This window comes from Dendropsophus ebraccatus, chromosome 4 (assembly GCF_027789765.1).
Source record: "Dendropsophus ebraccatus isolate aDenEbr1 chromosome 4, aDenEbr1.pat, whole genome shotgun sequence".
NCBI lineage: Eukaryota > Metazoa > Chordata > Amphibia > Anura > Hylidae > Dendropsophus > Dendropsophus ebraccatus.
Genome location: NC_091457.1, coordinates 15,928,133 through 15,940,698, shown reverse-complemented (window position 1 = coordinate 15,940,698; position 12,566 = coordinate 15,928,133).

The window sequence follows — 12,566 nt, the reverse complement described above, 5'->3', positions numbered from 1 at the left end:
GATGTTCTCCGCCTCAGCGAGCGCTCAGCTCTTCTCTATTAGCAGCTGGAAGCCCAGATGACATTTACAGGCTAAATTCAGTCTCCATCTGCCCTGCAAACATTGGTGTGTGCTGCCCTCTTTTGGGAGCCTCGGATTATGTCTGACGGGAGATAACGGAGATGTTCAGAACAGATTATTATAATAGTATCCTTAAAACATATAATTATCAATAGGCACCTTTGCCAAAAGTATATACAACCCATAGGTAAAGTTTCTTATACAGTATACCATAATGCTATAACCTATATTCCCCTATATACTGTACATGCACCGAGCATCTTCCAGGTGGAAGGATTGGACAATTTATAATGCTGACCTATATAAACATTGGCCATATGCATTGCCGAAATCTTTACATTGTAAATAATATTGTATTGCATATAGGACGTGCACCTAGTGTGAAGTTGTATAGGACCAGGTGAATGTAAATGAATTATCAAGGCAGATTAGAGATGGTTGATTCAAGATTAGGTCAGATTCGGCAATTCTAACTGCAAGATTCAGATGCGGATTCAGATTCGGAAAGACCACAATTGTCCATGTAAAGTAGATACAGAAGCTGGGACGCCTGTCAATGACAGGCGTCCCTGCTGCTTTAGAATGCATTAAGGGCCCAATCAGGTGCAGAGCACAGGCCCAGTAAATATAGCGAGTCTGAACTGTGATGTATACAGCATCATCCTATTAAACAAAGCCATTATTGGCCGTACTTGGCCAATTACCGACCATTCCGGACAATAATCGCTTGGTGTAACAGGGCTTGTTGAAAGGTCTCAATCACATCACATGCACAATGTCGGCTGATCATGATCTTTCAACAAGCTGAAACAAAACAATCAGCACAGTGATGGTCTGCTACATGTCGCTGTAATAGGATCACCACTCTCTCCCATGGGCCATCCAAATGATCTACAGATTATTTGGGCAGCCCCAGCCCCCCCGCCACAGTTATTGTACAGGATAAGGAACAAAGTGAATCCGATACAGATTACTAAAAAGTTTAAATTCTGATTGAAATGAATCTGGCCGGACCGATTCACTCATCTCTAATGCAGATGTCTAGTCCTATGGTAGTGCCACGATTACAGCATGTGACATGACGCTAAACCGAAACAGCTGGCTAGAAATTTTTAACAAATTTACCTCTGCTACATGGCAATCCTAAAAGAATTCAGCCCAGCCCCGCCACTACATCTCCGTTTAAAGGGGTTATCCAGCGCTACAAAAACATGGCCACTTTTCCCCCTACTGTTGTCTCCAGTTCAGGTGCGGTTTGCAATTAAGCTCCATTTACTTCAATGGAACTGAGTTTCAAAACCCCACCCAAACTGGAGACAACAGTAGGGGGAAAGTGGCCATGTTTTTGTAGCACTGGATAACCCCTTTAAGAGCTCTCCCCTTGGGCCTTCATTATCGGTTAGTAATCTGATTTGCTTTCTCCCTATGACAAGTGATGATGTATGGACACAGCGCACAGTAATCTATCATATTAGGCCGACGATAGATCCTCCCTCTCCACTGTCCTCGGCCCGTGACCCCCTTTCCCTTTATCGGACCGAAATGTCAGTGAAACAAAGATGTATAGCCCTTACAGATACAAGAGCGTCTGCAAATAAGATTAGATTAAAGAAGACTATTACTTCATGGAGACATCAGGTGGGGGGGGGGGGTACAATCAATATCAATGAATGGCCATAGAGATACATGAAGGGTTCATCACTCCTAGTACCCATACCCATCAGTTTCAGCTGGCTACCTAATGTGTATTGGGTTATCTGACTCCCTTGAAGGTAGATATTGGATTGGACAGTAAATTTCAACATATCAGATCCTTTGTTCTGAGAAGAGATAAGAGGAGTCTGGCAATAGCTCTGAGCCCTGTACCTTAGTCAGTTAAAGCTGAGGGAGGGAGTATGCATGCTGCAGCTCAGCAATGCCTACTTGAAGCTTAAAGGGGTTGTCCAGCGGTACAAAAACATGGTCACTATCTTCCAGAGATAGCACTGCTCTTGTCTCCAATTTGGGTGCAGGGTTTGCAGCTTAGTTCCATTGAAGTGAATAGGGCCTAATTGCAAACCTCACTTGAACTGGAGACAAGAGTGGTGCTGTCTCTGAAAGAAAGTGGCCATGTTTTTGTAGCACTAGATAGCCCCTTTAAATCTGAGGAGCTTAGAATAATCACTTTAAGGGGAAACGTTATTCTGATGGTGGCATACCTTGGGAACAGAGACATTGTTTCCAGTGGTCTGTCCCTTAGGCCAATTCATGGTGTGGATTCAGAGGATATATACCTGACAGCTGGGAACACAGTTACATACTAAGAGGGGTACTCCAGCAAAAAAAAAAAATTTTTTTTTAGTTTGTAATTTACTTCTATTAAAAAATCTCAAGTCTTCTGTATTTATCAGCTGCTGCATGTCCTGCAGGAACTGGCATATTCTTTCCGGTCTGGAGAGCAGGAGAGGTTTGCAGAAGTGGTTGCAGAGAGCACTGTGTCAGACTTGAAAGAACACATCACTTTCTGTAGGACATACAGCAGCTGATAAGTACTGGAAGACTGGAGTTTTTTTAATAGAAGTAATTTACAAATCTGTATAACTTTCTGACAACCGTTGATTTGAAAGAAGAAAAAAAATTGCTGGAGTTCCCCTTTAATAAGGTTGAAAAAAGACAAGAGACCATCAAGTTCAACGTATAACCTACTGTGTTGATTTAGAGGAACGCAAAAGCCCTTATGAGCATATGACCTGAATAGAGTACCCATGGCCTCCAACCCACCCTGATGACTGGTTTCTTCCCATCCCTGTGCATTAATAGAAACCTGTCGGTCATTGATGGGTGGGCAGGGCAAGGGCTGTGGTCATGCTTTTCAGGCCACATGTTGCCAGCTAGTGGGCATAGATTCTAATGGAAAAAACACTGCGTTTCTGTCCCTATGTGAAGTGCCTCCATGCTATTTCATTGAGCTGGATGCAAGGTATGTGTGTTTTCAATGGGTTACCCTGGACTAGAAAAAGCACTGCTTGTTTTCTCTAAACTAGCGCCATCATTGTTCTCAGGTTGTGTGTGGTATTACAATTCCGCTTCATTAACTTCAATGGAACTAAACTGCAATACCCACACCCAACCTGAGCAGGATACCAGAGCACTGAGAGCAGGATACAAAAATTAAATCTGGGCCTTGAGTGGTTGTTATGGCAACAGAGACCATCTTTCTTTTAGACAGCTTCATAACTTGTCCCCCATGTTTTATTTACCATTCCATTAGCTTCACATAGAAGTCTATGGAAAGAAAGAAGCCATTCAGCAGCCAACAAGTATAAATGTGGCCACCACAACACAGATTATGATACATATGGAAACCAACTAGGATAAAGCCTATAGACACTACCAGGGTCTGTGACGACATATTGGCTACAAAGAGCAGCTATATTCCTGGAGGACTTGTCCTGTCACACAGACAGCTCATTAACATCAGTGGACACTGTGTAATGCTATGTTTCTCCTGCAGTGGCGCTGTAGAGAAATTGTATACTTGCTTTAGAATTTTTCTTCAGATTATAGCTTTTAAAAAAAAAAAGTTAAATAAAATCTTGGGTCGTAACATGGTCCCATTCAGTTAACATAGCCCCAGGACAGTGCAATGACTGCAGTGTAACATGGCGATTTTTGATGGTATAATCCCTATTGAGGCCAAAATCGTTACGTAGCCTATTTGGAAAAAAAGTCAGTGACAACCGCATGGAGCACTGTATTCATGGTCGCTCCTTTAGCTACTCTACCTCATACCATATGGGGCATCAACTACAGACAATGAACAAAATAAGGATAAAAGAACAATTGTCCGATAATCTGTTCATCTTTACTAGAGATGAGTGCAACTAGAACATGCTCGAGTCCGATCATTTGGCATTTGATTACCAGTGGCTGAAGAATTTCGATGAAGTGCTAGGGAGGTTGGGAAAACATGGATACGGTCTATGGCCTGCGGCTGTATCCATGTTTTCCCGTACTCCCTACTGTTGTATCCAACCTCTTCAGCCACGGGTATTTAAATGCCGAATGATCGGACTTCAGCATGTTCTAGTTGCGCTCATCTCTAGTTTTTGCATGACAATAAACATTTTAGTCTATATCGGCTATTGCCTTCAGAGATCATACATGATCATAATAGCAGCCTGAGACTGACAACTAGAGAAGAGCGCCACTTGAGCATGCTCAAGACTAGAGATGAGCGAACTGGGTTCGGGTTCGAGTCCAGCCGAACCTGAACGATCGCCATTTGATTAGTGGCGGCTGCTGAACTTGGATAAAGCTCTAAGGTTGTCTGGAAAACATGGATACAGCCAATGACTATATCCATGTTTTCCACATAGCCTTAGGGCTTTATCCATGTTCAGCAGCCACCGCTAATCAAATGCCGATCGTTCAGGTTTGGCCGGACTCGTACCTGAACCCAGTTCGCTCATTCCTACTCAAGACCAATCGTTTGGCATTTCATTACCAGTCGCTGAAGACGTTGGACGTAGCCCTAAGGAGTCTGGGAAAACATGAATACAGCCTATGGCTTATGGCCGTAGCCATGTTTTCCCAGACTCCCTATTGTTGCATTGAGAGGCCGAATAATCGGACTCAAGTGTGCTCGAGTAACGCTCATCTCTACTGACAACCATAACTCCCAACAATCTCAAATAGCACCACCCGATCCGAACATCCCATATATTCTACCCTGTTTGATGTCCAATACATGGGACAGACCAGGTGAAAATTGTGACTAAAGACAAGAATGATATCGCGATTAGCAAAATTGCCCTCCAAGAAGTTGAAGGCCTCTTAGGAAACCGCATGTCTTACACATGTTAGACACTCTGGTGCCTGCACACTTGGTGTTTGAATATCATAAAATATAGCAGTACATTTCCTCCTATGACAGCAGGAAATACGGGTTTGCTTCGGGTACTCCCATACTGGAAACATGTGCCGAGGGTCATCATGCGTTAAAGTGGGCTTGGGACTAGTTTCTCTGCATCAACCACTAAGGAACATGGTGGCACTATATTACAAATGGGGAATGAATGACTATATAGTCCACCATTCTCCTCCATCTACTCCTTCCCTTATCTCTGCCATGTATTGATCATTCTAATCACACTTTGGCACCATTGAATTCTGAATCTATAAGCTAATGAATTATTTCCAGCTCCCCGCTCCGTGTTTGATGGATTAATCATCCCCTTCTACATGGTCCCAAGGTGTATAGATGGAGCAGCTTTGATGTGTCACCTTCTTCTAGTGTCACGTTGTGAGGGACGGAGGAACAGACCCCCAATGAGCTTTGAAGTGGGGATTGGAATGCCACAGATTCTATTGATCTTTACGGCTTTAGGCATCGAAATTTAGCGGAAATTTCTTTAGAAATGTTCAAAAGAGGTAGAAAGGAACACATGTTTCCTTATGTTTTATCCATTCCCACTTGGCCTGCTCACTTCAGATCTTGCCTGTTTGGGAGTTGTGTTTTGGTGTTTTCTCAGTAGGCTTCTTTGGATGTCGCATATTTCTTACAGTGACTTTCCTGCTGCAGACGTAGGGGAGATCGTAATATGTGTGTTGCATAGCATTTGGCTTGTTTATCAATAGGCATGATGCAAACTAATCAGATGCATCTTTAGTTGGGGCCATTTCAACTCAATGGAAGCCATAAACCATTGAAAGTGCTAAGGTCCTATATATAGGGTGTGATTTGAAGCCATGGTGACCCAGCAGTCTGTACATTGACCAAGACTCGATTTGTTGAATCAACTATGGTTCAGAATTGAGGAATATAAGATCAAGACATTCGTACAACCCTAGCCGACGTTGTCATTGTACCACCCTTGATCTGCAACTAAAGTAAATCCATTCAAGTTTTACGACTGATCCATCTTTCTACACAATGCCGTGGGGCAATCGATTTATCAGTTATTCTTGTAGAAATCGCATACACAAGTTTCAAACCTCGTAATTCAATTTATTCAATTGAATCCAATGGCAATCGAAATTCAAATCGATAAAAATGTTTCTGTAAACTAGCGTCAATAATAGGGATCATTGCTTGTTATCTTGAACCCAGACTACCCCATTAGATTTTGCGTAGAGACAGGGCCGATTCTGGGGTCTCTGCCGCCTGAGGCAAACCGCAGGCGGCCGCCCCCTCACTAGCTCCCGACCCCCCCCCCCCCCCAGACCACAATGCGTACCCGGCACCCCCGTATACAAAGAACACCCCCCCCCCCCCGCGCGCTCCAGCTCTGCATCCGCTCACCTGTCCTGCCGCAGCACTCCCGCCGCCAAAGCTCACCGATGTCCCCTGCCGCGCTCCCGCGCCGTCAGTCAGCGGCTGTCATCGCCGCCATCCCCCCGCCAACGATAACCGCTGTCCCAGCTCATCGCGGCCCCCGCTGACCCCGGGCGCTCACGACTTGCTGGAGGACCATGAAAGCTGCTGACTTGACAGCGCGGGAGCGCGGCGGGGGACATCGGTGAGCGTTGGTGGCGGGACCGGACGGCTGCCGCAGGACAAGTGAGCGGCTGCAGGGCGGCTATCTGCCGCCCCCTGCATGGCCGCAGAATCTGCCGCCTGAGGCGGAATACTCATTCCGCCTCATGGCAGAAGCGGCCCTGCGTAGAGATCACCATACATCTGGTGATAAATAGAGATGAGCTCTACTTTAACATGCTTTATCGTTCGGTATTTGAATACTGGTGGCTAAAGAAGTTGGATGCAGCCCTAGAGAGTGTGGGAAAACCCGGATACAGCCATAGGCCATAGACTGTATCCACGTTTTCTCAGACTCTCTAGGGCTTCATCCAACTTCGTGTACGACTTCGCTACATGTAATAGCGGTGCGCGGCCGGCGACTGACGATATACATTACCTGTCCACGCTCCAGGGCTGCTCCTGTGGTCCACTTCACCCCAGGACCCGCGCTCTAGCTTCAGAGTGTCCTGTCTGAGCTGACAGGCCGCTCAGCCAATCACAGGCCGGGACTGCCATGGCCTGTGATTGGCTGAGTGGCCTGCCAGCTGACAGGCCGCTCTGAAGCTACAGCGCGCGGGACACGGGGAGAAGCGGACCGCAGCAGCAGTCCTGGAGCGTGGATAGGTAAAGTATACCGTTTAAGCAAGGGCTGCAAGGGCATCGGTAACAATGTCCTTGCAGCCCTTGTTAAACCATTATCGGGACATGTAATAGGCCCAGTAAACGAGCGCCAATCTAGCAGATCGGCGCTTGTTTACAGTTGTTATTGGGCCCCTATCGGCCGGTCTATGAGTAGCCTTAGGCTAAGGGTGCATTCACACGTACAGGATCCACAGCAGATTTGATGCTGTGTTCAGTTATTTAGATCAGATCCGCAGCATAAAATCCGCTGCGATACGGTGTGTGTGTGAAGCTACCCTAAAGGCAATTGTTTCTACATAAAGGTTCCCATGCTATACAATCATTCGTAAGATAAAATTTTACATCGAATGATCATTATAGTTTATATAAAATGAAGTCAACCATGATTGAAATCTTCACCAGCTAGTCTGTGAATGATCTTTATGGGAAAAGAAGCCATAGGTTATAGACTGTTTCCGTGTTATCCCGGCTTCCCTGGGGCTGCATTCAACTTCTTCAGCCACTGGGATTGAAATGCCGAACAATCCCACCATGCTCATCCAAATTTAGCACATATGGGGACTTCATTAGTCAATGGCCAAACATGCATTTGGCCACCAACTATTGAAGGTGTATGTCTAGCCTTAGATTTGTAGAGTATTCATAGATGCTCAGTGGACCCTCCCCTCCTCAGACGCCAATAATCTGCACAAATATGGCAGCCATATAATCTACTCTATTTCAACATTTCCTTTTTCACTTCCTTGGCGTTGGCACAGAGATCTCAATGGTGTGGTCCATTTTTTAAAATGTGGCCCGGTTCCCGCACTCAGCGCTCGTGTCTTCATATGCACTGGCCTGCTTTATGCACTGAAGCCAGGCTCGGCGCCCTCAGTGCACCAATATGCCCTCTGTGACACGGCCAGGCTTGATTCTAATGGTGGCACGTCACCAAGGGGAGGGGATATCATTACACTGGGGGCGCTGGGCCCACCTCCAGTGCATAGAGCAGGCCATTGCATATAAAGAAACCGCCACTGAGTGTGGGAATTGGGTGGCACTGGGTTCGTTGCCTAGGTTACTGGCAACCATTCTGCTATAAAAGCAGTGTGTATAGCTCTAGTATACATATTTATATATTTTATACAGTATATATACACACTATGGGGGACATTTATTAAGACCAGCGTACTCGTACACCAGTCTTAAATTAGGCCTTGCCAACTTTTCCTGGCCGAATTCACTAAGAAGCGCACACCTCTTACTGAATCCACTCGTCTGTGCACTTAATCTGCCTTTGGCGTACCAAATGTATACCTGCTTCAAGATGGTGTACATTTGAATCATGATTTCCACCTGTGAGCAGGTGTAAATCATGATAAATGAGGCGTGGGAGGAGGCCACGCCTCCTTCCCACCATGCTGTCCCCCCCTTTGCCCACCCATCAGGCAAGCGAGGGATACAGACCAGGGAGAAGGGGCAAATCTGCGGCTTCTCCCTGGCATACACTCCGGTTGCAACTATGATAAATCGCCCCCTATGTCTCTATGAATCTACATTATAGCTTTACATATACCAATGCTTTTAGAGCAGAGTGGCGGTTGGTAACCTAGACAACAAACTGTCAACAATGGGATGGAAAAAGCGGCATATGAGGAGAAAGAGGCAAGTTTGCTAAATGAATGTATTTACAAAACCCTACAAGTATAACTATATTAGCTGAGGTGGGAATACCCCTTTAAGACAAAGAATTGCTTGCCCATTACAAGTTTTAATAATTGGCCACCAATTTCCCATGCAAACATATCACCTAGAATGATTTTCCATTGAAAAAATAAGCCCCAAAGTCAACTACCTATCCAGGTATGTTATTGATCGGGTTACTTTGCCAAAATTAACAATTAGGGTTGTAGCTAGGTTGGGGGCCGAGGGGTACGTACACCTGGTGATGGATTTCAGCCAGAATGCCAAAAATCTTTCCTCTTTGCTTTTGCCAGCTATGGCGGCAAACTGAAATTGTCACAGGTAAAGAAAATCATAGATATCTCTCTACCAATGAAAATTTATATGAATTCATTAATTATTTTTTTAATTTATTTTACCAATTTATCAATTTACTTTTTTTTATTTAATTTTAATAAATTCACTAATTTGATAGTATAATAAAATTCCAATACAATAGGCATGAACAATATCGGGAAAGTAATTGCTTGTGAACAACCATTCACCACTTACATCTCCCTCTATTAATATCTATCTGGCTCGAATAGCAGAGAAGCCTTTCTATCTAGGACCCGATGAATTTCGCACATGAACGGTCCAAAATAAACAATATTATTTTTACACACAAGTGGAAAACAGCGCCTCTAGTGGTCAAGTCGGGTACCGAACAATTATAGAGGGTGTACGACTCTATAGAACACCTGGGGCTAGGCATGTTTAATGAAGTAGCAATCAATAGGTAAAGCTTCTATTGCTTTACATATAGTAAATAGTCATAGATGACCTAATAACTCTGTTACTGTCTATGAAGCCAAGACATGTTCTATAATAGTATAGGTGGTACTGTATTTCTATTTTCTATATATGCCAATAAAAGGAACCTCTAAGACTAGTCAACCCCCCCCCCCCCCCTCCCTTCCTGGTAGATCTAAATGACTCCTATACAATGACTATGTGCAGGGACGGAGTAAGATTGGACCGGCAGCGCAAAAAAAGCACATCATTTGTGGCCCTCTGCCATCGCTGCCCCCATGAGACCTGCTCTATCTCTTGGTAAAAAGTAATTGAATCATCCCGATTGTGATAGTAAAAGTATTAATCTGAGTACAATCTGTGAGCTATCCTCTAGAGACGTCTCGGCTCTTCCAAGGAATATCAATGAACGAGGAACCGCCGGATGATATCGAGACATTACCATTATTCGACAATTGGCACGTAATAAGTGCACGACCCCCGGCGCGCTCTATCCTTCCCGCTACATGTTATGGCAATTTTATCAATTAAATTATCATGGCATGAATGAGGGAAAGGTAAGTCGGCGTCGAGAACCAACAGCCTTGTCAATCCAACCCAACCATACGTTAAATGAGATGAAGCAAGAGGAAGATCTAAATCAGGACCTGTTAAAAACCGGAGATTAAGTCGGCTTCTTAAGACCCCCGGAGCTATAGATCAGGTTTAAGACCCGGGATCTATTGTCTGGAAGACGCGAAGAGAATCGAAACAGCTGTTCACAACAAAGACCCCTTAATGGGCTGTGTGTAAGGACTGCTATCCCCCGCTCCTTCCATCCCTAACCCATTCTACTCATCTATCTCGTAGTCAATTCACATTGTCTAACGGAACATAAGCAATTCCCATTCCATTGTGCGGCATTCGTATCCAACTGGTGGACCTACAACACACCGGGAAGAAGAGAGTCATCTCACCCTTCAGCGGACGTCATGATGTTTCGGGTTTCTGCGTCTTCTCTAAGAGGTCACTTTAGAAGATCTTTGGGAAGTCCTTCAGTGGTGACATAAGACGTCTCTAATAATCCTCAGATTTCCCCCCAAAAAATAGGAACTGGCTGCGCTGAGCACCTGCCTCTGCTCAATGTCTCTCCAGCATCCAGACCTGAAATGACTTGAGGGCTTGCACTGCCACCCCTGGTGAAGATTGAGCTCTCTTGGTTGATGCCAGGGGGGAGGTGGACTTGTGGGTTTGGTTTGATCCTTTGCTTTCTCCTCTTCCAGGAGCACTGTGTTGACCTGCTGCTGACTAGAGCGGGATTGGAAGGTTTTAGTCTCCTAGCAGTGGATTTGCAGTCTATCCCTCTCTATTTTAGGCAGGGCTGACATCACTCGCTGTTACTCCTTTAAATCCTCAGCCTTCCCTAAGAGCATGCATAGCAATAGAGATCTCACTCTGAGCTGGGAATTCTCTGCCTGTGGTTAAATACATCCTTACACCCTACTCAGCATCATCTCAGCGCAGGGATATGAAGAAAAAGATGCACACAAAAAAATTGCACATATAGATATCCCGGGTTTCTTGTGTTTTTTTTTTTTTGTGTATATATATATATATATATATATATATATTTTATTTATTTTTTTATTTTATTTTATTATATATATTTTTTTTTACAAAATCTATATATATACACATACATACACACACACAGAGATATATATATTTTAAAAAAATAAGAACAATTGGGGAAAAAAAATATGAAATTTGTAAGTGGTATAAAAAAAACTAAATAAGATATAAAAGACTATTAAAATATATTTTTTGCATTGATTTTTGTGCATTGGTTAATTTGAATAGGCAAATGAGATGAACAATGAAGTGCAAACGTCAATGGCAAATGTTATTAGTCTTCATTTACATTTTATTCCTACAAAGACATAACAACATGTAATTGTATATTGAGCAAAGGGGGTTCTAACAATTGGAATTGGGCTGCAATACCAAGCATTGACTGTGGATAAGGGTGGCGCTGTTTTTAGAAATAGACTTTTTTCTTGATCTCGTAAAATCACTGAAAGACCCTTGTCTGTGGCCGTCTTTATTGAGTTTGTAAATGTTTAGTACTATACACCAAGCTTATCCTCATCCTAATTATCATATTCAGCAAACCTCATCCATCAGCAAGAACACGTCTGGTTCTTTATTAGAAAATAACACAAGCTTCTCTCACTTCTTTGCATCTTAGTAATTGTACAGCTGCGGCAGAGTGGGTCAGGTCAAGACCCCTTACTTCACTGTGCCCCAGGCTGCTACCCCCATCACCACTACAACAATCTACTATGCAATACTAATACTCAGTATTTTACAGGCAGGACTATACTATGGAAAGGAGAAGTCTTTACCCTGAACAGATCCTTGGTGACTTAAAAGGCATGAGTTTTGGTCTTAAATATGAGTTAAATGGTGAAATGTAAAATTATTGAGAACAAAAAATCTGCAGGCTACTGCACGTTCCCCCTCTTTTTTTTCAGTTGTCACTGACAACAGTGAGTGTGCCGCTTCTGCCAAAAAGTAAGGTGACTTCCCATTTGGAATGAAATAATGATTTTTGCAGTGATTTGCTCACCAATTTTGCAAACTTGCAAGATTGACCATAACTTAAAAATGTAGAGGTTGATGTCAGTTTTTACCTATCCAGAGGATTGGTTGTAAATGTTAATGGGTGTTATTAATATTCATGCTACCTGCAGCCATTGATCTAACATATAGTACCTATCCAGTGGATAGGTTAAAATGTTTCAGACTGGAACACCCCCTTTAAAGGAATTGGTCTAGGACTAGGTCATAACACTGCTCGATACCCTTCTTTTTGCAGTGGCCCACTGTATAGGAAATCCCTGTATAGACTGTATCCATGTTTTCCCGGAGA